The 27,149-nt window shown below is 33.2% G+C and overlaps 1 protein-coding gene and 1 long non-coding RNA gene across 5 annotated transcripts in view; both read right to left on the reverse strand.

The window, feature by feature from the left end:
• The window catches only part of LOC724736 (semaphorin-1A), a 404,583-nt gene that overhangs the window by 214,224 nt on the left and 163,210 nt on the right, over positions 1-27,149 (reverse strand). The gene's annotated exons all lie outside the window — the stretch shown is intronic.
• Positions 1,794-3,500, reverse strand: LOC107964040. Its single transcript, XR_001702102.1, has 3 exons — positions 3,458-3,500; positions 3,156-3,338; positions 1,794-3,054 (listed from the first exon to the last, which is right to left on the reverse strand). It is a non-coding gene; the product is annotated as an uncharacterized LOC107964040 (long non-coding RNA).

The following is a 27,149-nucleotide window of genomic DNA, read 5'->3' on the forward strand; positions in this document are numbered from 1 at the left end:
TATCTGAATAATTGAATATTCTTGCGCGATATGAGTTACTTTTGCGATTATTATATTAATTGCGTGATGATTTTTGAGAAAGGTAATTTTAATATTATATTGCACTTTTCGCGAGTTGTTATTGATTGTATTTCTGTAATGCTAGTGATCGAGATAAAAATATATTTTTCTCAAAGATGTTGTCGAGCATAAAATTGATAATAATTATTTAAACTTTCGAATCACAATGGATTAAATATAATTTTTATAATTTAATTTATCGATGGAAGTTGACAACAAGGAGGAGACTTTTGAACAGTCAAGTTATTTTCAGAACTCGGACGATTTCTGAACGGAATCGAAGAAAATTGAAGAGAGAAAAGTCGAGGAGGGTGTATTAGAAAGTTTCTAAGCAGCGAAATAATTAAACGTTTCGCTCGAGCAAGTTTCTTCAAAGAAGGAACGTTCCGTTTCATTTGCCTGGGGTTTAAACGGAAACGATTTCTCATCTGCGCGAACGTGGGGGATGAAAGAGATCGAGAGGGTGGCGGACCACCGTGTGGTCGAAGATTTCCACGATCGAGAAGTTTCGGAGATTGAGGTTTGGAAGCAACTTGTAATACCGTTCCTCCAAATTGTTGAAATTTGATTTTGGATAAATAGTTAAGAATGAAAATTTTCTTACATTTAACAATTCAAAAATGTGTCTCGATCAAAGATATCTTAAATAGAAATTTAAAACGGTATATTTTTCGTGGAAAAAGAAAAAAAAAATAACTTTTATAAATTTCTAAAAATGTTATGAATTAAACGAATGGAAACACATTAGAATGAAAGAATTGTACAATTCTTTTCTCCAAGAATAAAACAATACGAATTTTTACACAATTATTATTCAAGAATGAAACTAGGCAAAATTTCAAGCTCTGATAAAGAATTTCACGTTCCAATTACCATTGGGCAGACAGTGGAAATAAGGTTAAAAATCGGAATCTAAAAATAATGAAAGTGAGACGGTAGGATAGAGAAAGAGAAAAGAAACAAAGGACCGACACAACCAGAGTTTCCTCTACGTTGGTGGTGGTTTTACGCGTGGTGCGTGGTGGGCGATGCTAATACTCTCTTACGACGTGTACACGAGTGCACGAGTAATAATCCACCCCTTACTTACGATGCAGTTCCAAGTGTCCTCTTACGTACCGTAACCATAAATGAACCCTTTGCTCGTGAGTGCAAACTTCTTCGCCAACTTACGAATTTCACCGTCGAAATGAGCGAAAATGAGCAAAGAAACTTTTCTTTTTCTTTTTCTTCCTTTTCTTTTCTTTCTCTGTTCCTGAATGAGAGAGAAGTGTTCACGTACACGCGATAACGAGTAGGGCTGATTAGAATGTGAAAGGAGAGGAAAATTTGTGGACTATGGAAGATTCAAATTTTTTTTTCTTTTCTTCTCTTTTCCTTTTGTTTTTCAAATATTTTTATATGAATAAATATGATATAATGTTCTAATTTTTTTTTTGATTAAGTATTTGAGTGAAGTAAGGAGAATATATTATAACTTATAAATAATGATAATTATTAATATTTATCACTTTCTGTATTTTTATTCCATTTTGAAAAGAAAAAAATCTAATGTGTATTAGTATTCAGATCGATTTCTTTATTTGATGTATTGTTATGAGATTAATTTACACGTTTTTCGCAATTACATAAATTTTATTTCGAAGCTATTTCGAATTATTAAAAGTTTTCCTTTATTTTTGATACTCTCTGTAAAATTACAATGAAAGTGGAATATTGTATTTAAGATGGAACAAAGATGTTATTGTTTCTTTATTGATTTTTCTGTTAAATACACGAGCATAAGTTTATGGTGAATCACGTTTCGCTGTAGCATCAAAATATATTCAATGTTTGTAATTAGAAGTTTGATGCGAGGATTGAAGCTATTCGTTACAATGTACATCGTCATAATTACAGGGATGTCGGTCATTAAATTGACAAAACTATTTCATTACTCTCTATGTTACAGGTGTTTCAATAGCCACGACTAAATTTATGGCAAAAACTTTGATACTGTTGAACTTAATAACAAGCTTAAACGTAACGTTTCGAATATTTGATAGAATAACTCGTAGTAAACATATAATGGAAATTTAGTTTACATTTGATTCTAAAGAAAATAAACTTTAAATTACTATATGTTATTGTCTATGAATAACTTAAACTTGAAATTCTTCATTTTCTACGTCATACTATTTTTTTTTATTTACTTCATTCTATCAATTGAACAATCGACGAATAATTTAATTCCTTCGTACAATTCTTTACATTACTACTCATACTAATTATCCACTTAATTTCAATGATATTCATGAATTCAAAAATTACAATAAATCTTATGTTAAAAGTTCAAAAGTATCAAAGTTACTTTTATTTTAATATATTATACAAGATTTAAGTTTCGATGAAAATTTATATTAAGGATTTAAATACCTTATCTCTCTTTCCAAATAAAATTTCTCTCCATATCGTTTTTCAAAATTTAAAAAAAAAAAAACGTACGTAAAAACATAAATTATATTTCAAACTTTAAATTACCTCGCGTCGTAAATCTCGATTCAACAGCAATGTTCCCGAACAATGACGTGACACTATCTATAGAACTATTAAACGGAAAGGCAAACGCTATAATCGAAAATGAGATTCGACAACTAGTTAACAAGTTTATTGGGTCAAGTAAAAAGTAAAAAGTGCTTATTGATGAAGTTTAATTAAATCACAATTGTTTAAGTTTTGTTTCTTACACATCTTTATATTTCGTTAATTTAATTAAAATTAATATTTAAGATCATTAATTGCTAAAAAGAAAATCATTCTCCCATCTAATAGGAGATTAAAATCCAATAAAATTTACAAATCCAATCCTCTACCAAACAAAATAATCTGTACACTATAAAGATGTATAAAGAACAAAACTTGAACATGCAACGACGTTGATCACTTTAAATAAACTTTAACATTTATTTGCACCACCTTAATCATTCGTGATTCATGCTTATACATCCTCCAGAACTGAAACAAAGAGAGTTAAATCACGTTTATATATATACTAATACCATTTACTTAAAAACATACAACTATATATACAATTATTTAATTTAATCATATCGTACTACGACTTTGTATCGGTTTGGAATATCGCACGACATTCGATAGATCGCAATAAATTCCTGGTCGCCACGAACGGATTAATATTGTACGTTGTATCTTGGCAAGCAACGAGATCTATTCTTCCGCCTTTGTATCGCGCGCCGGCCCATTCTTCAGTTCAAACACACCGCACCACCGTTGTTGATCTTGGAAAAATTCAACGGTTACAAAAGCTGGGGATAAACTTTTCCCAACCTCTGTATACATGTATGTATATGCAAAACTCTCCTCTCTTTCTCTCACGTGATCAAACACGAATACGTACGAGGCAAGACTTTCATTCATTCCGAATGGCGAAGATGTTTTCCATGAAAATTCCAACTATCCTGACGTGTATAACTTGGCACGGGGGCACGTTCTCCTGTCTCTCGCCGTTCGATCAATTGTCATTCCATCGAGGAAATACGGTGCGTGGCGCTGGTGGAAGAGTATATTGTTAAAATTATTCATCGTGTATCGATCGATAGGCCAGGCAACCCTGGATTTGTATCGAATTATAAAGGGGTTGGGTCCCTGCAAGACGAGTCGTCTCGAATAATCACGGATTTTGCGGATGAGAAGGAACGTTTTGGAGAAAGGATTGTTGTTATTCAAAGGAGAGGAAAAATGGTGCGTTCGATATTTTTCAGTATTTTTATAATCGTGAACATATTTATTGGCATGAATTATTATGACGTGTTATCTTGGATGATGGAAGAAAGTAAATGCGTATAATCGTGGAAATAATCTGAATGGATGGATACAATAATTATAGACTAATGTCTTATCTCTAATCGTTATTTTAATCGTATTCCATGTTAGTTTCCATGAGTTTCTTAATCTTCAATCATCGTTTCTTTCAATAAAATATCGAATACATCGTTCTGTGAGTAATATTTTCAGATTTGAAATATATGATATAAATTAGAATATACATTTCTATATCATATATTTTTAAATTAGAATATACATAAAATTATATTTTATTGATACGATTCGAAATCTGATGATTTTTACACGTACGTGTGTATCATAATGCACCAATTTTTTTATTTGCAAATTATTTTCAACCTTCCATTGAACCGTAATTATTTATTATTGTGTAATAATAAATATGCGATTCGATTACACGTCTATATACGGCGAAGTTCAAATTATACCGGTTAAATCAATATCATCCATTGATCGGTATGCCTAACGTATTGAGTCTATAAATAGACGTCGATGTTGAATCATGAGTTATATATGTGATATACTATGTGTACCGACATATTTTCCTTGCCATTACGAGGTTTGCATCGTAATACCATTTTCAAAAATAACAGAGTCACGAGTTTATTACGGGGCACATGTATATTCCATTGTTATTTTGGAAATTATAGTGAAAATAAGCATGGAAAATAGTTTTTTTTATATTACTATAATAAATAAGAGGGATGAAATTTATTAGTTTCGATTGTAAAATAAGTAATAACTTATTTTGAAAATAATCCAAGTATTTTAATATCTTTTAGATAGCTGTAAACGACAAATCTGAATATGAAATTTTATTTCTTTATAAATTTGGAAAAGATCAATATTTTGCATCCATGAATTTTAATATTAAAAATACATTTAATTATAATGCAGAAATAATATATTATATTTAAAAAAGAAAAGGTTAGGATTTATTTCTCAAATGTCATGAATATTTGGAATATTCATAAGATTTTTCGTATGAATTTAAATTTGAAATAGCAATCATAGGAAAAACATATATTGTAAATCAATAGCAATAAAGTAACTCTGTTGAACAAATGGGAAGCAATCTTGTTGCGCGATATCCTATGAATTCGAAATGAGGATTGAAAAGGTTCAAGAATTAAAATACGAAACTTGACGAAACCATTCATTCCTTTTTAGACGTCCAAGCAAATTTTGAAGAAATAATATAATTTTCTCGAAATTAGCAAATTCTAAAAGTAACACAAAAATCGTTCGATAAGTTTTTCGAATTTTGGAAGTGCTTTCAAGTTTTTATTAGTAAAAGTTTACATAAAATTAGGGAAGCACGTAGAAATTAATAATTTAATATTATGAATAATCTGTATGATGAAGATTATATTAGAGATATTATTTAATCAGATTCAATAGTCGTGGAATTAAAAGTTAATCTAGAGAAATCGATTTCAATTGTGAATTATTTTTAACATTAGAGAGAATAACTTCAATTCAATTGCTTTTAATATTTATAATATTATAAGTCCTCTCCAGTGAAATCCAATGGAAAATTAACATAATAAATGCATTATTTCCAGAATTATTTAACAAATTCAGAGAAAACTGATATAAAATTCGTTCACGAGTTTCCACATCTTTATATCCCACACACGTATAAATAAATATACAAGATTTCTTATTAAACTTTAATTCATAATTCTCCCAAATTTTATCCGGATATATAATTTTCCTCGCAACTTTTCAAACAACAGAAATAATTCATCTTGCGAATATATAAATTACACGACACGCGAAATATATATAAAAAAAGAAAAAAAAATCCACAAAAACAAAGAAATCATCGTCTACCAAATAATATAACGTTAAAAGATTAAATTAAACATCCGAGAGAAAAAAAATAGTAAAAATTTTATTCGAGGGGCATTTGTTATGCGCGAAGCCGCGATACGTCTTCCACTAGAAAAAAAAAAAAAAAAAAAAAAAAAGAAACGACCAATTTTTCACCACTCTCAGTTCATACAAACGAAATACGCTCGAATTTCCGGTTCTTATTCAATCTGCATCCGCATAAAGTAACACGTTTATACGTTTATTTTCTCTCGTGTTTTTCTCCCGAATTTGAATTTCTCCCCTCTCGAAAATAAATTATAACGCTTTCTAAGGCAACTTCCTTTAATAAGCGAACGAGCTACTTAATCGCGCCGGAATCGGTGTAATTAAATCGCGTGTTTTTGAAAACGAGGGAGAGAGAGGCACGTTTATTATCGCGGAAATGAAGGTCGAAGATTGAAAAGAAAAAAAAAAAAAAACGAACAAGAAGAGGAAGCGTTACGTTGTAATGCGAGATATTGTTCTCTTGAATTATAGGGGGGAATTGGAAAAGTTTCTTCCGCCATAATAAATTTCGCAAGATCGATGTTTCCATGTCTCATGATCTTGGGTATTTTTATATTTCACTTAGAATAATCATTTTGAACGAATTATAATTAAATGAATTTTTGAACAGGGTGAAAAATTGTTGACTATTAATAGTAATCGCTTGAAAATTTATTATTTTATTTTATTTTTGTTCAAAATTTCGTTTTGAATTTTTATTGAGATGATTGATAAAAAAAAAAATTGGAATGGAATCTATTTATACGAACACGAATCTCTATTAACTTAATGAAAGATCGTAGGAATTAGAGAAGATTAAGTAGATTCGTGTACTATACGAACTTCTTGTTCGAGGGGAGGGTTCATATAAACGGAGTTCCACTACGATCGAAGATATACCTGATTCTCAACCATTGGAAGTAAAGTCTCCTAATTCAGACTTGGCTTTGAATTATTGAACTTGGATCTGCTAATTGAAATTGCTGTAATATAAGAAGATTCGACCAATCTACATATCTGAAACGAGATAAGACATTGCTCATTTGGAAATTCTAAAACTAATATATCCTATAACTGACTAAACTATAAGTAACTAATTGTTATCCTTATATCCCTTTTCTCTTTTTCTTAACGATTCATGCTAAAATTTCTAGAATCTACTTTAAAAAAAAGAGTCATTGAACATTCTTTTAATTATTCTATGACAAAATTCTTTTACAACCCGTTATATAAATATAGAATAATAATTCCATCGAAATCAAATTTTCCAAAATACGTAAAATAGAATAACTAGAATAAAAGATTCATAGCTCCACTTCTTTAATAGTTTATAGAAAAAAAATTGACTTTTTACGTAACAAGCATATAATCCTTTAGCTACAAATGAATAATTCAAACGAAGAGGATTTCAGAGGTAAGGATATATCGCGCCATTTTGGCGTCGATATACGCGATACGAAAATAACGTCGTTAAAAAAGCCGATCAGCCAGAGAGCAGCGACTCTCGACCGATATTTTCTCGATCCGTTTCCACCGTCTCCGTTCCCACTCTTTCCCCTCCCCCCCTCTGAAAAAGGAACGATACGTATATTCCTTTCATCGTTTCCATCGCGATAGACACCGAGGCGCCTTCGGTGAGCGATCGTTCTCCTGCGTTAGCCTGGAAAAGACTGCAGTGCCCCTCTCCCCTTCCTCCTCGCCGAGCCACGCCACACCGAGCCTTTTCAAATAAAGTTTTCGGAACGAATGCAGTCGCTAGTTTCCTATAGTTGGCCCCGTTATTGCGCGATATTCGTACGTTATCCACGCTCGATTTATTTGTTTCGCCGCGTTGCCAACGATCTCGTTATCGGTTCGATTTTTCTTCCTTCCCTCTCTCTTTCTTTCTTTCTTTTTTTTTTTGCTGTCTTCATCGTTCTCGAGGAGATTGGGAATCATTTTTAATGCGATAACTCGAAGAAAACTTGCTCAGGTTCGATCAAATTGGAAAGAAATTACAACGTGATGATCCACGTTGGTCTTCGTTCAAGCTATATAGAATTTTCTTCGCCAGAATAATATTAAATTTATTAATTTCGTACTGTCTCTCACGAAGGAAAAAATGATAGTGAAAATACGCATTTTCATCCCTTTCGTGATACTTGAAAATTACCTAAAATTTCTTCATTAACAGAACGAGAATGAATCTCAACGGATTCGACGGATATTTCTTTGCTGGAGAAACTGTTTCTTGAAGAACAGTAGATCTCTTTCTTCTTCTTCTTTTTTTTTATTCTCGCAGAAATTCGCCTATTTTATTTCATTTTTTCCTTTGAACCTCAACGTTGGAGGCACTCGCCTCTATAATTCTCGTCGCTCTAACCACGTGTAATTCGCCCCGTATAACGCGATACTGCGATGTTTATTAATTGCATAAAACGAAGCTCTCACGGAAAATAGGGGTTTCCCGAGCGAGTGAGCATAATGAGGCTCGTATGGGTACGAGGAGCGTGGCGGAGGATCGAGATGTACGAGTCTGCGTTGATTGTGCTGGGTCTGAGGGGGGAGGGAGGGCTTTTATGTTGCCAGAGCTTTGATTCTCGCGTGTTAGGGGTAATTTGATTTTTCGTCCCGTGATTTTTTAAGATTTTTTTTCAAATTTGTTAAGGGGGATGTTTTTGTGAGATGATGTAAGATGTTTTTTTTTTTTAAATATGCAATGGCTGCTAGAATTGGAAATTTCGATCGAGAATTTTTGCTTTATTTGTACTGATATTGATTCTCGTAAATGATATGTATATGATAATTATTTGATAAATTAAGAATGAATGACGAGAATTAAGAGATTTTATTATTGACGAATCTTTGTAGAATTAAATATTTTTAATGTTGCGTGTATTAATAATAAATATTAATTAGGAATATTTGTCATTCAGAATGGACTTAAAAATCAGAATTTATTTATTTTGATCATTAATAATAATTAAATTTTTCGTTCATCAAAAATGGATGATAATAATAATAATAATAAATATAAAGATAAGGAAGAAGAATTATTTTAAATCTAAATCATTCGTAATAATATTTTCCTCGATGAAATTTCTAATTTGTGGTAAAAAAAATTTAAATTTACGATATCAATAAATCAATCTTTATATTACTCGTTTTTCCTTAAAACTGTATACCTTTTTCCACTTTCTGTCAACCATCGTTACTGCCAACATATATAACAATTAATATCGATTAAATTAACACCAAAAAAAAAAAAAAAAGAAACGAATTTATCATTGTTATCGATTATTTATTTTACAAAAATCAACGTATGAGAGAGATTTATCTACAAACGAAACGATCTTTGAAACTCCATTAATTCGACATTAGAAAGAAAGCCCAAAATTTCGATCTCCCTACAATCATTTTCAATCATCAAAAGATCAAAACCCAAAAGTATCTACACCGTTAAAAATTCCTCCTCCCGATCGAGACGGAGTACGTAACCAACCCTTCCTCGAAATAATTAACCATCGTCCCTTCATTCAAGCGTAATTGCATCGTGTCCCTTTACTCTCGTGCCTCGAGAACCCGAGCAGTGCTCAAACTTAATGCACGCGACTTGAACCCCTCCCCCTCCCCCTCTCCCTGAAAGGTACCAAGAACGGTAACACGCGTGGCAAACACGAAATCCACATTAATGTCCTCGAGATTGGTCGCGACAAAGGGAGGGACAGGGGGTTGAAAAGAGCGGCGAAAAAACGCGTGTATCTCTCGAGAAGAGGAAGGGACGTTTTAGGATGGGGCGGAATGGAAGAGGGGAAGTAGAAAAATCTCGGCCACTCGAGCCTCAAACACGCCTAAACGTGTACACCTCGAGCAACGTTTGCTCGAACACCCGGCTTCCTCCTTTCCAACCCATAAAAGTCTCTCGCTCCGCCAAGAGTTTGAAGAAGGGGTTGGTTGGTCGTCGCACCTTTCGATAGACGCAGAGAGAAAGAAAGACAGAGAGACGTCTTTAAGAGAAACAGAGAGAGAGAGAGCCATTGCTGACTAATGGCGCGCGCTAATTGTGCCGCATCGCACAACCCCTTCCTTCCTTCCTTACATGGAACCCTCCTCTCGTTCGTTGAACAATGATACGCAACAGACGAAGGGAGAAAGAGAGAGCGAGAATCTGGTTCGAGGAGCGACAACGAAGGGGAGAGAGGCGGTGAAGAGGGGCAGAGAAAGAGATACACGTGTACCAGGGATACCACTACTTCGTGGGCGGGGAGTGAAGTCGAGGGGGAGGGGAGGCGCTTGGAACCTGCGATAAATAGATTAAATTTGCCCCTCGATTCCCCCTTTTGACGGTGCGTTCGCCGGAAATAGATGGATGGCACGCGACCGGTATTACGCTGATATACCGCGTTGTACACCGGCACGCTGATAATCGAGCGGTCGAATATCGACGACACAGATCCTCCGCGGATCCTCGCCGATCGAAGGCGAGGTTGTACGAATCACGAGATGTGCTCGACTTATTTCCAGAAACGAGATTCGTACGTAATTGCGAGATAAGGTGTTTGGATCAAGAAAGGAGATAAAGTTACATCGAGTATTATATATTTTTTGAATTATTATAAAATTGGGATTTAAGATTATTATCTTCGTTGTAACAAAGTGGGATCGGATAAATGGTGCGGCTCGCTGTACAAACGTACCTTTAACGTTGGTCTGAGAATGTGTTATGGATTCGTTGATGCGAGTTAGTTGGGCTCTAATTGAAAGATTTTTAAGGTTAGATAAAGAGCGAAAGAGATGGTCGAGGCTAACACGTGTAATTAGTGGAACAGCGTCGTTATCTCTTGGGAATTTGCAAGGACATGTTTATTTCTTTGAGGGAGAGAAAAAGAAAAAAGGAAAAAGAAATTGCAGTAACGCGAACCTATTATATGAAAGGTAATGTATACGTTGGAACGGGCAACGCCCAAGGAAAAGTACTTGCGTTATGTTCTCGAATGCGAAGTTTTCAAAGGAAATGAGATCGATTTTTCGTGAGATAAACGAAATGAGAAATCAAAACAGTTGATCACTAGTAATGTATTAATTTGCACGATGATTGTATTCCGTGAGAATTTAATTACGATTGAAATGTTAGTTTGGGACGTAGAGCAAGATTGTGCATTCCAGATTAAGAGAAAAATGAATTCTGAGTGATCGTAATCTTAGGAATGTATATATATAGATAATCTGGAATGAATAAAAGGTATTGTAAAACAGAGAAAGGAAAACTGTACGAGTTTCAGAATATACTAATAGATTAAAATCGAAAATATTTTTGTCTCATTGTAAATTATATAAATATTTCAATTATTTGAAATGTACGAAACAATATTTAAATTCGAATTAAAAAAAGATAAAGTACAATTCTTTAATTTCCTCTCAATATTTAATTTAAAATGAATCGTCGAATATTGAAGAACAAACAAAATAAATCGGAAAACGAAATAATTAGTAGAAAGAGAAATTTTATACGACCTCGAAACGAAGATTAAACTTTTTCGAATCAAGATAATTTCTACTTCCGTTGCCCGATTTAAGTTCAAACTTTCAACTCGAACATTCGCCTGAGAATATCCATCCGAGCGTTTTCCATTGTTGTGACGAGTTTCGCTCGAGTGTGAACAGCGATCGAACTAGGCGAGAGAACACTGAAAAGAATGTGAAAGTAAAACAAGAGCGTTTCTGATAAGTTTATGTAACGAATATCGCGTTGATCATTTTCCAATAGCCGGTCCATTCCTTTTCTCGTGGAAGCGAATTATTAGCACTCCACGGGCGGAATTTATATTTGCCGTGATTGCTGTGGAGGAAAAAGCGTAGAAAATTGGAGATCGCAAGGGGGGAGAAAAAAATGGAACTAGCGGTTAGTAGACGCAGGTCATCGAGATCGAGGAGAATATTGCATTATGCTGTATAGATTTCGAAAGTTCTGTGAAATTGCCAATGTTCCGCGCGTTTTCTATTTTTTTCTTTTTCTTCTTTCCTTAATGATTCGTGAAGAGAGGGACAATATATTAATAGCTTAATATGAATTTTAAAAATTCGAAAAAAATTTCTATGAAAATCGAACAACATTTGTACGTACTTCTGCGTATTTCCTCGACAGAGATTTTCCGTTTCGCGAACTTCATCGCGGATTATGAATAATGTAGATTCGCATCTCTAGGCACGATGATCGTGATAGATGAATTAGGAGAGATCCACACCGGCTGTCGCGACGCGTTAACGTTGTTAGGTTGTTGGAGGAATAATTCGTGGAGAATTTCTTCCAGAGTTTTTCGTGATTTCATTGAGGAAGAGACGTGGTACATCAGAGATTATCAATCTTACTTGTCCGTCTCCCTTGATCACGCTCTTTGGAACGAATAGGGGTGAAAATCATCTGTTTCTATTTTTTAATCGAACCTTAACTTTGAAGTAACTATTTAAATTGTTTAAATTAAATTAAACAAATCTTTTTTTGATAAGTATATATATTAATACTAAAATACAATTTCAAAGTTTTCGAAAATAGGTAAAATAAATGAGAAAGAATTTTCCATCTCATTCATAAATCGATCGATCTTCTTCCAAATTTATTTATAAAATTCTAAATTGTTTAAATTAAATGGGATAAATCTTTGATAAGTATATATTAACAATACTAAAATATTCAATTTCAAAGTTTTCAATTTTGAAAATAGATAAAATAAAAGAGAAAGAATTTTCCATCTCATTCATAAATCGATCGATCTTCTTCCAAATTTATTTATAAAATTCTAAATTGTTTAAATTAAATGGGACAAATCTTTGATAAGCATATATATATTAACAATACTAAAATACAATTTCAAAGTTTTCAATTTCAAAAATAAGGTAAAATAAAATGAGATAGAAAGAATTTTCCATCTCATTCATAAATCGATCGATCTTCTTCCACTTCCAATTTTGAAAAAAAATTTATAAAATTCTAACTTGTTCAAAGATGGAAAACCAACATTCGTTCAAAATTCTCATCTTTTGATATCTTTTTCGGTTAAAATGTGGAGGTGTGCAAATAAAATTTTAATTCCAGCAGCTAGGCTAACGAAAACACTTTGTGTTCCTTTATTCGAATTTTCGGATGATGCGGTTTTCAAAGAAATTCGCGCACGAATCCAGTAATTTTCGAGCATCTCGTCTATTTCCAGCACAATGGAATTCTAACGTAATTTCCCGGATTCGCGAGCATTCCGCTCGTTTCCTAGGAGCTCGCATCATTTCCACGGTATTCCACCGCTAATCGAGTTGATCCAATCGGTCAAAGAAATTCTTTCAACTTTTTGATCGACTTTCCTCCAGGTTGCAATAAGATTTCGTACTTCGTTTTTACGATAGAATGATACCTGAGTTGAAGAGACAGTTGTGAAATTATCTTCGAGTAATTTTAAATCGTCGAGAGCTTGAAAATTGAATATTTTTCTTTTAGGAAGAATTGTTTTCGAATTTCGCTTTCAATTAGAATAAATATTATGCTTTCCATAGATGATGCTTTGTTTAAATGTATTTTCTCAGGCATGGACTCGTTTCCTTATCTCCTGCCGCTTAAACTGTTTTTATTACACATCTAAGAGAGTGAGATATTGTGAAAGGAAACATTGGATTTCTGATATTTATCGAGTTGTGTTTTTTTATTTAATTAAAACAAGTGTTCTAAAGTGGTTCAATTTATTAGAATGACTTGACAAATTCATTAACGATGTTTGTAATATTTTTTTGTATTGTAAACTTTTGAAACACTCGTTTCATAAATTAGTTATAATATTTATAATATATTCATAGAACAAGAAATTAAAAATTAATAATAATATTTATTTGATATAATTAAGTCTGTTCAAAAAATAATTCTAATCCAATTTTCAATTTTATAGACATCTTGGAAAGATATAAAAATGTTCAAAGTTTCATTATAATACAATTCATACGTTTTTAATTCACGATAAAATTATAAGAAAAATAATATTTCAATGATAATCGAGTTAAAAAATTAGAGCGATACTTATTAAAAATGGAGAAAGGATAATATTGCTCGTTTCACAATTTTTCCAAATTTTCCCTTATAATATTAGCCATGGGAACGTATGGAGGTCTTAAAAAATTGGATAGTTAGCTGGAGCGATAAAGTCGTAGGAGTAAGTGGATTTCTAATTATTTTTTGCGGCCGTATAAATATAACTGGCCAGCCAGTAAAAATGTGCGGCAATTTCAGAGAGCGAATGTAAAAAATGAATATACTACGAGCACGTACTATATAATCTCTGGTTTATGTCAGATTAAAATATCCTTTGCATTACTTACAACCTGCCAAGCGAAATCTTTACTTATGTTTATGAAAAAGTAACATCGTGATATCTATCTTGCGAATATAAATTAATTTCGATGTGTATATTTTTATGCAGATTATGTTTCAACTTTAATTATTTCTCTGTAAAAAAAAAAAGAACGTGTATTTCGATATACATTTAATTTCTACGAATTTTTTAAAAATTAAAATTTTCTTTCGTGCATCGAGAGAAAAACTCGATGAATATAATATAAATTTTGAATAATTAGGAAAACGTATTTTGTGGAGAAATAATTCCATCCACACTTGTACAATTTATTTTAATCTACTAGAAATTCCGCGATATGCCAAGTACGTGTCTTCTCGTGTTATACAATGATTAAGTAGCATTGTGAAATTCTCTCGAGAGAGAAGATCCAAGGATTAGGAAAGAATTTCGAATGTTCTTCTTTAGCCTAAAAATACCCGCGGTCTTAAATAGTTTCGAGAGGATCTGTTTAATTTAATCGGGACAAGTGCAGGGGCTTGTAGCAGCAGATGGGTGAGAATTCGTGTTTGGCGAAGGAAAGCGCGCCAATACGAACTTTCTGCGAACGAATTTCAGAAAATTGTTCTCCATATGATGATGAAAACACATTTGTACACGCGAGAGGAACGGAAGAAAATTTTGAGAGAGAACAAATCGACGAAATTGAAAATTTTTATCCATCTTCTCGCGGTTTTCCTACGAATATATCGATGAAAGCAAACAAATACATTTAAGAATTTTAACTTTAACCCGAGGAACAATTAATTTTAACAAATGTACATTTTACATCTGCAACTCGAAGTCTTTTTTATTTATTTGAATTTATTTCTTGAATCGACTTGAAATATATTCTCAAGTTTCGAATAAAGTTAAGGTTCTTTGAAATGGCAAATTTGTTTGAACAAGTGGAAAATAATGATATTATATTAATCTAATATAAAAATGAATTAAAAGCATGACATTTAAAAAAAAAATGGAACAGATCCCAGATGATAATATATGCAATAGATATTTTATATCATTAATATATTTGCCCCTATAATGTTACGAATGAAACCAGCATAAAATTTTCCATTTAAACCTTATCAGTTACTGGTAATCGTCATGCGATAGATGCGTCATGTGTTAAGATTACGTATGTATATATCTATGTAATTACATACGTTTATTTTTGTAACATTGTAGCTATGATGATAGTAACGTAAATTTCGAAGAAATAATTTGTATCATACACGACAAAGAAAAATAACTGTAATCAATAATATTAAATCTGTATCGAAAAATCCGTGTCTGGATCTTCAATCAAAAATTGAACATTGTCTTTCTTTCCTCGATTTTTACATAACAAATCCATTATCCATATCTGATTATTAAATCAAAAAAAAATCATCATCCTTCAATTTCAATTAAATAAATAATCACATCAATTAAATATCCTTTCAATTCAAACTCCAATCCAAATTAATTTCGAATCTTCGCATTTCCCTTTATTTTCCAATGAATGAAAAAAAAAAAAGAAAAGAAATCATCACAATATATTTATACCATCTCCTCCACTTTCCATTCGCGCGCAATACCGATATTCCCAAACTTGGACCATTACCATCGAAAGAAGCCCGCAGAATTCCGCAATGCGAAAGACATAAAAGGCACGTATTATACGGATAGCAGCGTGCACCAATATCGGTGGCGGTAACTCGAGTCGATCGAGGCGAGGGGAGGGGGAGGGGACAGGGCAAATAATCCCGCGTCTGGCCGCGAGCGTATCGTTCTCCTTAAAAGCGAGGAGAGCAACGACGACTCTCGTCAGACACCGCGACCACTCGTTCCCTTCTTCTCGATTCGAGCCGAATTGCCGCCGCTGGCGATCTCTCTCTCTCTCTCTCTCTCTCTTTCTTTCTGCGCCGATCCCCGCTAAACTTTTCACTTCGGATCGATCACTCTGAACGGAGAAGGTATTATTGCACGCAACTATTCTTTGATTACAAGTTCGATTATGCGAAAGTTTGTTTTCCAGCGAAATTCTGTGAGTCAGAAATCAAATTTTAAAGTTTCGTATATTACGCGTGTCAAGCGAAATTGTATACGGGTTTGTGGTGATTTATGAAGACAAGGGATTAATGTGTGTTTAACAATACCTCGATACAATTCTTCAATAATGGAAATGCGAAGGAAACAATAGATTTTTTTAGAAGAATAGATAAACGAATTATTCTTATTTATTCAGAATTTTACAAATAAATAATACTTTGTTTGAAAAAGTAGTTATATAAGAAACTTCATCCTGGTTACCAATAATATATTTTAAATAGTTTTACATGATTGGTCAGGAAAAAGGAAGACATGTTGAAAGAATACACGCGTTACATTCATCAAATTTCTCTACGAGAACTATTCAAATACCTTGAATGCTTTGAACCGAGGAGGAAAAAGAAGTCAATGGTCGGAGAAACGAGGGAATCAGCCCGCAAACTGCAAAAGCATCAGAAACGAACGAAAAGCAAGGTCGTTAAATAGCGGTTCGGGGGTGGGAGGTGAGCAGAGGTTACTCACAAAACATGGTAGTTCCGACGAAAAGGGGGCGAGGAAAAGGGGTAATAGAATCGAACGGAAGGGGGTAGACGAGAGAACGGTTCACGGAAAACCGTCTCTCTTCTCTATGTGTATACATGTATGTGTGTGTGTGTGTGTGTGTACCTCCTCGTAGGTCGTGACGTTATCGCGACGGTATTAACTCGAATCGAGCTTCCGTTAGGTCGAACCGCAATCAGCTACAACGAACGGAACTCGACGGAGCGTAATCTTTCTCCTGGCCACCCCTTCCCGACCCCTCCACGCTTTCGATATCCCGCCATTATGCGCCAAGAGCGGAACGCTACTCCTTTTCTGTGCCAATGAACCGACCGTGGATAAGAAAAGGAGGGAAAGATAGCCCGCCTCGACTCTGTCGAGGACAGACGACGATGAATGCGAGAATCGAAAGAAGTCGTGCGAAAGCCCTGTCCTATCCACAGAAATTGGAATTGGCTGGAAAAAATTAGAATTGGTTAAAATTTGGGATAAATTTCACTCACCGTTCCTTTTCATATTAAAATTAATCTTAAAAATTAATCTTCTTGATGTTTTTTTAAAACGCTTCTGATCATCAAGCAAGCAAGTAACGTTAATCTCGATTGGAATTGTAAAAATTTCGTCCTTATCGAGCGGATATCTCCTTTTCTCGGGACGAATTCCTATCCGAATCGTATTTCCTCTTCGGGCGGCACGATCTGTCATCGGCCGGCCAACACACACCGGCGAATCGGATCGCGAGTTTTTCCCTCCCTCGGCCGATTCTAAAGGCGCGCCAGACGGTGCTGGCACGTCTGTCGAACTTATTGCCGGTCGAACAATGAGCCGGTGACCCGTCGCCGCTTGAAGAGGAAACGATCGATGGGTGTTTTGTACGAGTTCGACCCGACTCTGCCCGATTTTAAGCGCTTGTGTACGAGGTTTCTTATAGGGGGGGGATGGGTTTTGGTCGATTCGATTGCGAGAGAAGATTTTGGTGGGTTTTTTTTTCGATGAGGATGAGGATGAGGATGAAGGAGAAAGAGATAATTTTATAGGTTTATATTTTTTTCTATTTTTGTTTCAATAATAATTTATTTTCTCTCGTGATAATTAATGTTTTTCATAATTATGTATAGTTCAAATGTAACGTTTGTTTAAACGAGGAAAAGAAGTGACATTAATAGGCCATTTTTCCAAGAAATGGAATCTCCGTAAGTAAATCGATCTTCATAATTAGTTACGAAGCATTCATCACGATCGAATTCAATCATAGTTTACGTCAATTTCATAAACCAATCTGCAGATACCTCTGGTAAGCGAAACTCACTTCGCCATTCACACGTCTATCCCCCATCAACGTGATAGATAGATTCGATAAATAGACATCCAATCCCTTCCGAACACCAACAAAAATCAACGACACGTATATATATATATATATATATATATATCAATTCTTCGATACTCCACGTATATACCTCGTTATATATCATTTTTCATTTAAGGTTATGTCACAATTTTTATTTTCATTCACATACAATTGGAATAAAAGTTAAGGAGATTTAATCGATGGAAAATTTTGTTTATTATCGTTAAAAGAAACGATAAATTAATCATTTTTTAACTCGTTCCATACAATTATTTCGCTTGTCGAAATAATTCCTTTCACTGGAAAAGTCGCGCGCGATTCGAATAACGAAACGAATCAACAATACGATCAACGTTATGCTTCTCGAACGTTTCGAAAACGGATGGAAAGAAAAGGCGGAACGACAGGATCGAAGAATCGTAGAGAAGGGTGAAAAAAAAAAACTATGGGCGGTTTTGTGCCTGTCTTTCGCGATTGGAAATTGCCCGATACGGGTGAAACACGGCCGAGAAGAATCAATAACGACGCGCGACAGCGACCATTTGCAAACATCGAGGCGTACGTAACAATTCATTGTCGCGCGCCAATGTTCCTTCCTTCGTCAAAGTTCAATTTAACTTTTCAAATCCCCTCCCTTTCCTCTCTCTCGTCCATATTCCTTCTTCGCGTTGTCTGATCATTTTTCGTTTTTCTTTCTTCTCTCTCTCTCTCCTCGTTTGTTCTCACGGAATACACGCAGTGGTTTTTCGACGTCAGCCATCTCATGGTAATTTCAATGGAGAAAAAACATCGGGTGCATGGAGTTCGGTTTACCGGTGAAGAGGAACTTTTCAACGGATGAACAGTGATCGTTTTTCGTCGTATCCTTTCCTCTGTTCGCCTGCCTGCCAATTGTTTCTTTTTTTTCCTTTCCATCCCTGCAAAGCGGAATGGCGCAGCCCGCCGGGCTGTTTCGGCGTCTTCCACAAACGGGATATTAAAAACGGTGGAAAAAGGGCCTTCGACTGGAACCGGCCGCGTTTTATTAAATTAAAAAGAACGTTTGTCGTCGCGGTGAAATTCGCGGACAGTTTTCTATTAACTCTTTCGCGGACGGTGATTTTGGTTGCGGCATTTCCCGAATCTTGAAATTGAAGATAATTATTATTGGATAAGTAATTTATTTTGATTCGTACCATCCTGTTTAAAGGAATATTTGGAAAGTGAAGAAGAACAAAATTTTATGATTAACAATTTATGTAAAAGCATTTTGGAACACTTTTAAATTTGTGTGTTGCTGGTAATTAAAAATTAATATTAAAAAATGTAAATGTGCAATGTTTTAAAATATTAATAGAGATAGATAAAAATATTAATCTATATAGTTGATGATTTTCTCTGAAATAGCATTAAGGAAGATGATAATTGTTGGAAGAGTATAATATTGTTAATGAGAAATATTAATGGTGCGAATAATTGATTCTCTAAATAACTCTAAAATGAACGATTAAACGAAGCGAGCAACGTTGAAATAAAAGTAAGAGAAATTGCTTGATATTTGAGATCGAAATTAAAATTGGAAAGAGATTTCTAGATTATTCTCTGCGATGATAGAAAAGTCTTGCTCTTTCGAAAACTTAACAAACAATGTTAGAGCGTTCGTGGAAATTTCGTTCACGCATGTAACGAGAATGTTCAGATGGACAGAACGATTGAATTTGCTGGCTGTTTGGAGAAGAGACTCCGGGCATGTGTATCCATCGTAGTTCAACTTTACCTTTGTTTTATTTTTCAAGTAAAACAGACACTGCGAATAAAAACAACGAGACGTGTATTGAATCATTGAACGCCCTCGGGCAAGATATATTCTTCCCAACGTTGAAAATGTTAAAATCGTTTCTAAGAATGATAAAGGATTCAACCGTGTCGAAAGATTAATGACTTATTGTTTCGTGCTCGGAATGATTCTTAAAATTGTTACGTTGCTCATTCGTCTTAATTGTTAATTTGACTGCAATATCTGAGTATATATTTATTCGATTATAAATTATTGTCAAAAAGATGAACGAAATGAAGGAAACAAATTGCAAGAAATACAGAGATAAATATGTTCATCTTTATAAGTAAACACTTTAATTACTAAATAATAAGATAATACTTTGAAATTTATTCGAATAAAAATTCTTATCTCAGCCAATAATAAAATTAAAATTAACTTATTCAATTATTGTATAAATACTTTATAGTACGATTTTTTAAACTTCTTTCAGTATAATTAAAAAATTAAAAAAAAAAGTGCAAGATTCGATGAAACGAATCTCTTTCAAACTCGTGAAATATTAAATGGATCTCCTCTTTTTTTTTTTTCTTTTTGCATTAAATTACAGACGTATGCATCGGTATAGGATATTCGCGTTTTATCGCGAAAAGACGATAAGGGAAGGAAGAATTTTTCCAGAGAGAGAAGACCGGGGCGGAAACTCGAGTGGGCAAGAACGGAAGTCACTTTGCGGGATGAGCCGCTTTCTTAAAATAAAAAGAACGGGAATAAGAAGGGAAAGAGAAAAGGAGGAATGGGGGAGGGGGGAAAAAATTGGGAAAAAATAGGAAGGAAAAAGAGAGAACAGAGCAGGGTGAAAGGAGGAAAAATGAGAAGTTAGCCGGCGAGTTGCAAGTCGTCGCAGGTGCGGTAAACAATTCCTATTTCATTTTAATTCTACCGGAAAAATTCACGTTTTCAGCTACGTTTTACCATTCACCGTATAATGGCGTCCCTTCGTCTTTTTTTTAATCGCGTGATCTCTCGTTGGATATTTTTCATCAACCATGGTTGCAATCAATTTTCACTTCTTAATAACTGTCGGCGTCTTAACAACTTCCACTTCCATTCACTCTGATCATTAAAAATAACTCGACGTATAGTGTGAAACAAAATTTTATGATTAACAATTTATATAAAAGCATTTTGGAACTTTTAAATTTGCGTGTTGCTAGTAATTAAAAAAATTAATATTAAAAAATGCAAATGTGCAATGTTTGAGTGTTTAAAGTATTAATAGAGATCAAAAGTGTAATTTTCCTGTCATCGTGTAAAATAAAAATTTATCATAAAATGTATGGATACGTATTTAACTATTTAATATTGGATTTTTTGATAAATATTTTAATAATAACATAATTTTTGAAATACTAATTATTGGAATGTATCTTTTTTTAAATTACATGTATATTTTCGAAAAATGATAACTCGATAAACTCGTTCGATCGATTGAATAACGCTGTTCATCATTTCAATTTATTTGCAAAGTGAATTAATAAAGTATTAAATGATCCTTCGTTAAATGAATTATACGCGTTCCGATTAATTATCATGGAATATCGTTTTTCAACAGCTTTGGATACGAAACATTTTTGATACGTTTTACAAATATATCTTTTTCAAGATTGATATATGTAAATCGTTTCAGATTGTGTATTTATAATTTATATTATAAATGAAGGTAAATATTCTATTCTTACTTTTATTAAACAATTTTCCAATCACGATGGGGCAACTACTGTTCCTTTTAATTTTTAAATAAAAATTAAAAATCACTATCTCTTAATTGTTTGAAAGGAATAAAAAATCTCTCTCAGTATAAAATATTTTTAATGTTACTTTTTATTTTATTCATTTTAATTTAAAGTGAATGATTAATACGAATTGTGAAGCGATTCATGTTTATATGATGATGATCGAAAATTGTAGTGTAGAGACAATGTCAGAAATCACTAATTCCATTAAGAACAGAAGCTTCACAGCATTATGTCGCAAACTACCAAAACACATTCCTAAATTCCTCGAGCAACTCGCATTGTTTCACAGCTATGTATACGTAAATACGTGAGTTGAACGTGGGAAACGGGTTGTACTTGATAAATCAAATATTTGAAATATAACAACGAGAAAAATAAATTACTTTAGAATTGATAAAGGAGAAACAACATTAATTTCAATTTGAGAAATTTGTAGATAAAATTAAAGACATTAATATAATTGAATTAGAATTTTTGTTTTAAGATATTTAAAATTCATCTTATACTTTATATTTTCCTTTTGTTAAAGCATTATTATCGTTAATCTCTAAATTTGTTTACTTAAAATTTTAAATCTATTAATTTAATATAATAACTTTAACATATCCTTTTTTAAACTTAAATAAATAAAATGACAAAATATTAGAATTTAAAAATTTCTAATAGAAAATATTTTCGCGTTAAATTATTATTTTCACGATTAAATTCAGATAATCTGAAAAATTCTCTCTCTCAGAATTTCTTTCATAGAATCTAATAATCAATTACAGATCACAGTATCTGTAAAGTATGTGCCAGTCACAGAGCGTCAAAAGAGATTATGTCTCGAGACAAGTTTTGTATTCTGTCCCATAGAAGTTCAACGTTTTGTAAAAGAGAAGTTGGATCGGGCGAATATCACTCGAGATATTGCCATAGACCGAAAATACACTCCGTCTTTTGCTTCGCTTCTTGGCTGCACTTATGAAAATAGAGAGAGAAAAAAATTCCATCCAGAGAGAAAAAGAAGAAGAAACTGATTTCTGTATGGAACAATCCGAACAGACAAGTGCAAAAGTATTATTATAAAGTATTATTTATCCTTGATAAATATTTACAAAAAGAATCACCCTTCCATTTCAATGATTTTTTAAATTTTTTTTTTATCAAGATCATTATACTTAATTTGTGTTGAATATTTTAATAATTGTTGTTTATTATTGATTTAATCCGATCCTAACTATAAACCAGAAATTAAATTACGTTTTGATATCAAATTAATTCTAAATTTAATTTCATCTCAAATCAAAATTGCTAGCTAATTTAATTCATTAGAGATGTTAGCTAATTGTCTTAATCAATTATTTGTATTAATAAATCTTATTTAAAATGGTTTAATTTAATTTAAATTATTTCGAGGAAAAGTTTTTAACACAACCATCAAATAAAATAATGGTAATAATCTTGATAATGTTGAAAAATCGAAATGGTTTTTGTATAAATAATTACCTTATCGTTTCTGTTATTATCGTTTCCTTACCCTTTCTGTTATTTTTGTAAACAAAACTTCCCCCGCAGAAGAGACTTCCGTTTACGTTATAAAGTCTTTAATATTGGGCCGAGATAGTGGTGCACGATTACCAGAATTCCTTATCAATGAAACTCGAAACTTAAATTTATATGCAAATCATTCTGTTATCTTAGAATAGCGAAAAAAAAAAAAATTCATGGAATTCTATCCGTGGATATATTTTTTCAGAAAATTATTCGTCATTTAAGAGATAAATATTTAATACTAAAGAATAAAGAATTAAATCGAACTTTCTTTTTTCGAGAACTTTGAGAAAATATATTCTCTAACTTGTTTAAAGTTTCGTTTGATTTCGATTTCGTCAAGCTTAGCAATTTTAATAATCGAATAATATTTCACCCCACAATTTTTATTTTCCAAATTACTAAACAAATATAATTTCAATTTGAACAATCTATTTTTCAAATATAAATATACTCGTAACAATTTTCCGTAATTTTCCACCCGAAAAGTTTGAAAATTAAGAATAATTCCGAATATAAATATATCCTCTCCCCCTTGTACAAACGTTTCCCCCCGTCGAATTTTATTTTTCCACCGATTTCACCGAAAAACACGTATATACATCCCTGATATTATACGGCGTTCCGATATATAACTGTATTCCAATTTTTCATCGCTGTTCGATCGAATGCGCTGCTCTTGGAGGCACACAGGAGTCGAAAGCCACAGGTGGCCGTGTTACGAGTTTTTTCCCTCCCTCTTTTATTTCCACGAAATCGCATTACTACACCCTCTAATCCGGCTGTTAATTTCCTCGCGGCCGAGAGGGCATCGAGACGTTTTCAACGAAACAACGAGTGTCCACGCTCGATTAAGCCACTTATTCCCGTGTAATTAGCGGGGATCGAATATTTTCAGGTCTATTCGAGGCCTCTCGCAAAGGAGAGAGAGAGAGAGAGAGAGAGCTTTGGCCTTCCTTCCCTGCGGAAAGGAAGTTCACGAAGGAATTTCTGGCGTTTTAATCGAACAGGCGCATCGTATCCGACCACGTCCAAAGAGATTAGAGCTTTGAAGAGTGTCTTCATCAACCCGGTAACTCGATCGTGAACGTCGTAATTTATCCCGATATTTCCTTCCTCGCGCCAGTTTCTCGTCAGATTCTGGATGGAATAATCACGCCGGAATATTACGCCCGAGGAAAATTCCACGTTTCTTTCTCCTATTATTGCACTTTCTCCAAATTACCCTATATAATCATCTCGAGTGCTTTCGAAACCGCTTTTTTTTTTCACGAAAATCGGCGGTGTAGAAAATTACTTAAGTTCAGATCGTATTGTTCTTTGCTCGAATAATTTTTTAACATAGGTATTTATTTATTTAGACAATTGTTACGTCAAACTGTGTTGGTCAGTTTAAGAAATACAGATTGAAATAAATTGAAGCAAATTTAATTGATATTATTTATTTGTATAACAAATTAATTAATTAATTCAAGATGAGAATTTTAAAATTTGTGTTATAAAATTACAATTTTCTTTTTTTAAACTTTTATACGTAGAATCTATTTAATACCATTTATCAGACTGCAAAAAATTATTTTATTAAATTTTCTTTTTATCAATTGTAATAGAATATTAAAAAGAGAACAAAATGAAGAAAGTATGTATTGTTAGAATCGTTGAGAAAAAATTAGTATACTATTAATTGTGCGCTGTTTCGTTTGAAAAAAGGAGTACACCGTTTAAAAGAGCCGAGATAATTTCGAGATAATGTTAAAAAGATACAAAAGATTCGCGGACCACTAGCTTAGAAAATCTGTTTTCCTGTTCGAGTTAGAGCTCGGCGTTTATTGCGTTGCAGAATTGTAGATCTTAAAAGTGACACAGAGCAGACGTTGTTTCAACGTTATGAGCTCTTAAAGAGTGGGTAAGTTTAATACCATTAAGTTAGCCAGACTTTTAGTGGCGCCTTTCAATCATTATGAAATATATATGTATTTTGTAATTTCGTTACACAAGTTTCATAACATTTCATCTTAATTCAGATCCATCCTTTCGAGGGAATATATTTTTTTGTTTTTCTTTCTGGATATACGTTTTCACGGTTGGATTGCTTTATACCCTTGCAAGAATTATCTTCCCTTTTTAAAAGGGAATGAAAAATGAAATGTGTTTATTGTTGTTTCAATTAAAATTCTCTTTTTTCTCGGTCTTTTTTTCTTTATTCTTCTGTACAACAACGTATCAAAGTTGGATCTAATTTATTTCATTTCATTTATTTTTAAAAAATTTATCTTTCCTCGAATATCTCTATTTAATATCTCTTCTCTGACTTTGCCTTTTGACAGTCAGATTACACTACACATCTTTGGAAATATTATCTTTAAGTAAGCGAGATGATGAACTCAATTATTCTGTTTATCTATTTACATTACCACAGTCAGATTATTTTTACAGTCTCGTAGAAATATTCTCTTACGATTCTCACGAGGACTCATCTTCTATGAAAGATGAGTTTCTATGTCATTCCGTTTTATCACGTCATAACTTTTCAAACTGCATTTCACGCAGGATTTTATTGGCCAATAAAAAGAAATTACAAAAGATAGTAATAAATCGAAAAAGGTACGGAGACTCTTCATCTCTCGTTCGCGAAGATGATATGCTTTTATTTTCGACACTTGTCTCGGACATATATCTATTTCTTCTTCGACTGACTCGATACTAATTCAAAATTATTTCTAAGTTTCGAACATCTTTGTTCCTTCCAATATCTTTTTCTAAAGAAGAGTAAAAATAAAATAATATTAATATATACTCTTTATTACGAATAATCAATAATAATTTAACAAATAAAGCTTCTAAAATCAACAAGTTCATCTAGATTGAATGCATAAAATTTCACCTTACTTCCTAAATATACCTCCATATATCTTGAAAGTATAAAAATATCCACGTTTCTATATATTCCTCGAATATGATTAAAAACAGAAAAAAACTTACACGTGTTAAAAATATCCTCATCCCCCTTATTAACGCAAATTTATCGGGGGAGGGAGGAAAAAAAACTCGCGACAAACCCTGTCGAGGGACAATCGAGGTCGAGGGGAGGGGAAAAAAAGATTGAAAAATCTGCATAATTTCCCGATGAATTTCCCTTAATTCATTCGTGCCACGAGGCTCTCTCTTTCTCTTCGAGCGACGTTGAGCCGCTTTCTCGGCCAATGAAAAGCTGATCAATTCTCGCTGACGTTGCTGGCAAAGTGAAGAACACGCCGCGCCTCGAATAAATTCCCCACCCTTCTCTCCTCGTTGAAACGAGCAGCTTTAAAAAAGAGAGAGAAAAAAAAAAAAAGAATACTGTGCGCAGCACGCGTTCACGCGCCAGATATCATCCCCTTGATCGGGAGGAGCAGCAATGCCAACTCGAACGATTCACCTGGAAATTCAATGTCGTTTCACGCGAATCTCCTCGCGACATCGAATCGAAAATGGAGGAGATAAGACGATTTCAGGACGTTTTTTTTTTCCATTTATCTATTTTCCACCTTTGGCAATTTAAATTTTTGCTACTGCAAAATTTGGAGGGAAAATTTGTAATTAAATCAACAATTTTGAATAAATTTTTGGATGGCGAAATTATTAAAAATTATAATTTTGAAAGAGGACAATTTTATACACGGTGTTTTAAGATCATCATCAAGTTTAAATAAATCACTGTGCTGTAAAATTAGAAAATAATAAATGATCAATTATCTTTCTAATAATACACGGTTTGGATGGAAAAAAAAATTGCGACAATCCTTTCGTACGTTTAATAAACTCGCAACAGACAATCCTCGAGTGTTTCCACTACATTTTTGTTGACATTCCTCCGATTTGTATTAGCTCTAAGCTTCGTTTAACACGATTTCGTTACAATACAGAGCGAATGAACCGTGTTATAAAAGGATCGATAATATGTCGCAGCATCCACGAAATGAAAATGAAAATTTCGTTTCTTTTTCGATCACGTTCCCCAAAAAAAAAAAAAATCGTGAATTCGT

The sequence above is a fragment of the Apis mellifera genome, linkage group LG2 (genome assembly GCF_003254395.2).
Source record: "Apis mellifera strain DH4 linkage group LG2, Amel_HAv3.1, whole genome shotgun sequence".
NCBI classification, from domain to species: domain Eukaryota; kingdom Metazoa; phylum Arthropoda; class Insecta; order Hymenoptera; family Apidae; genus Apis; species Apis mellifera.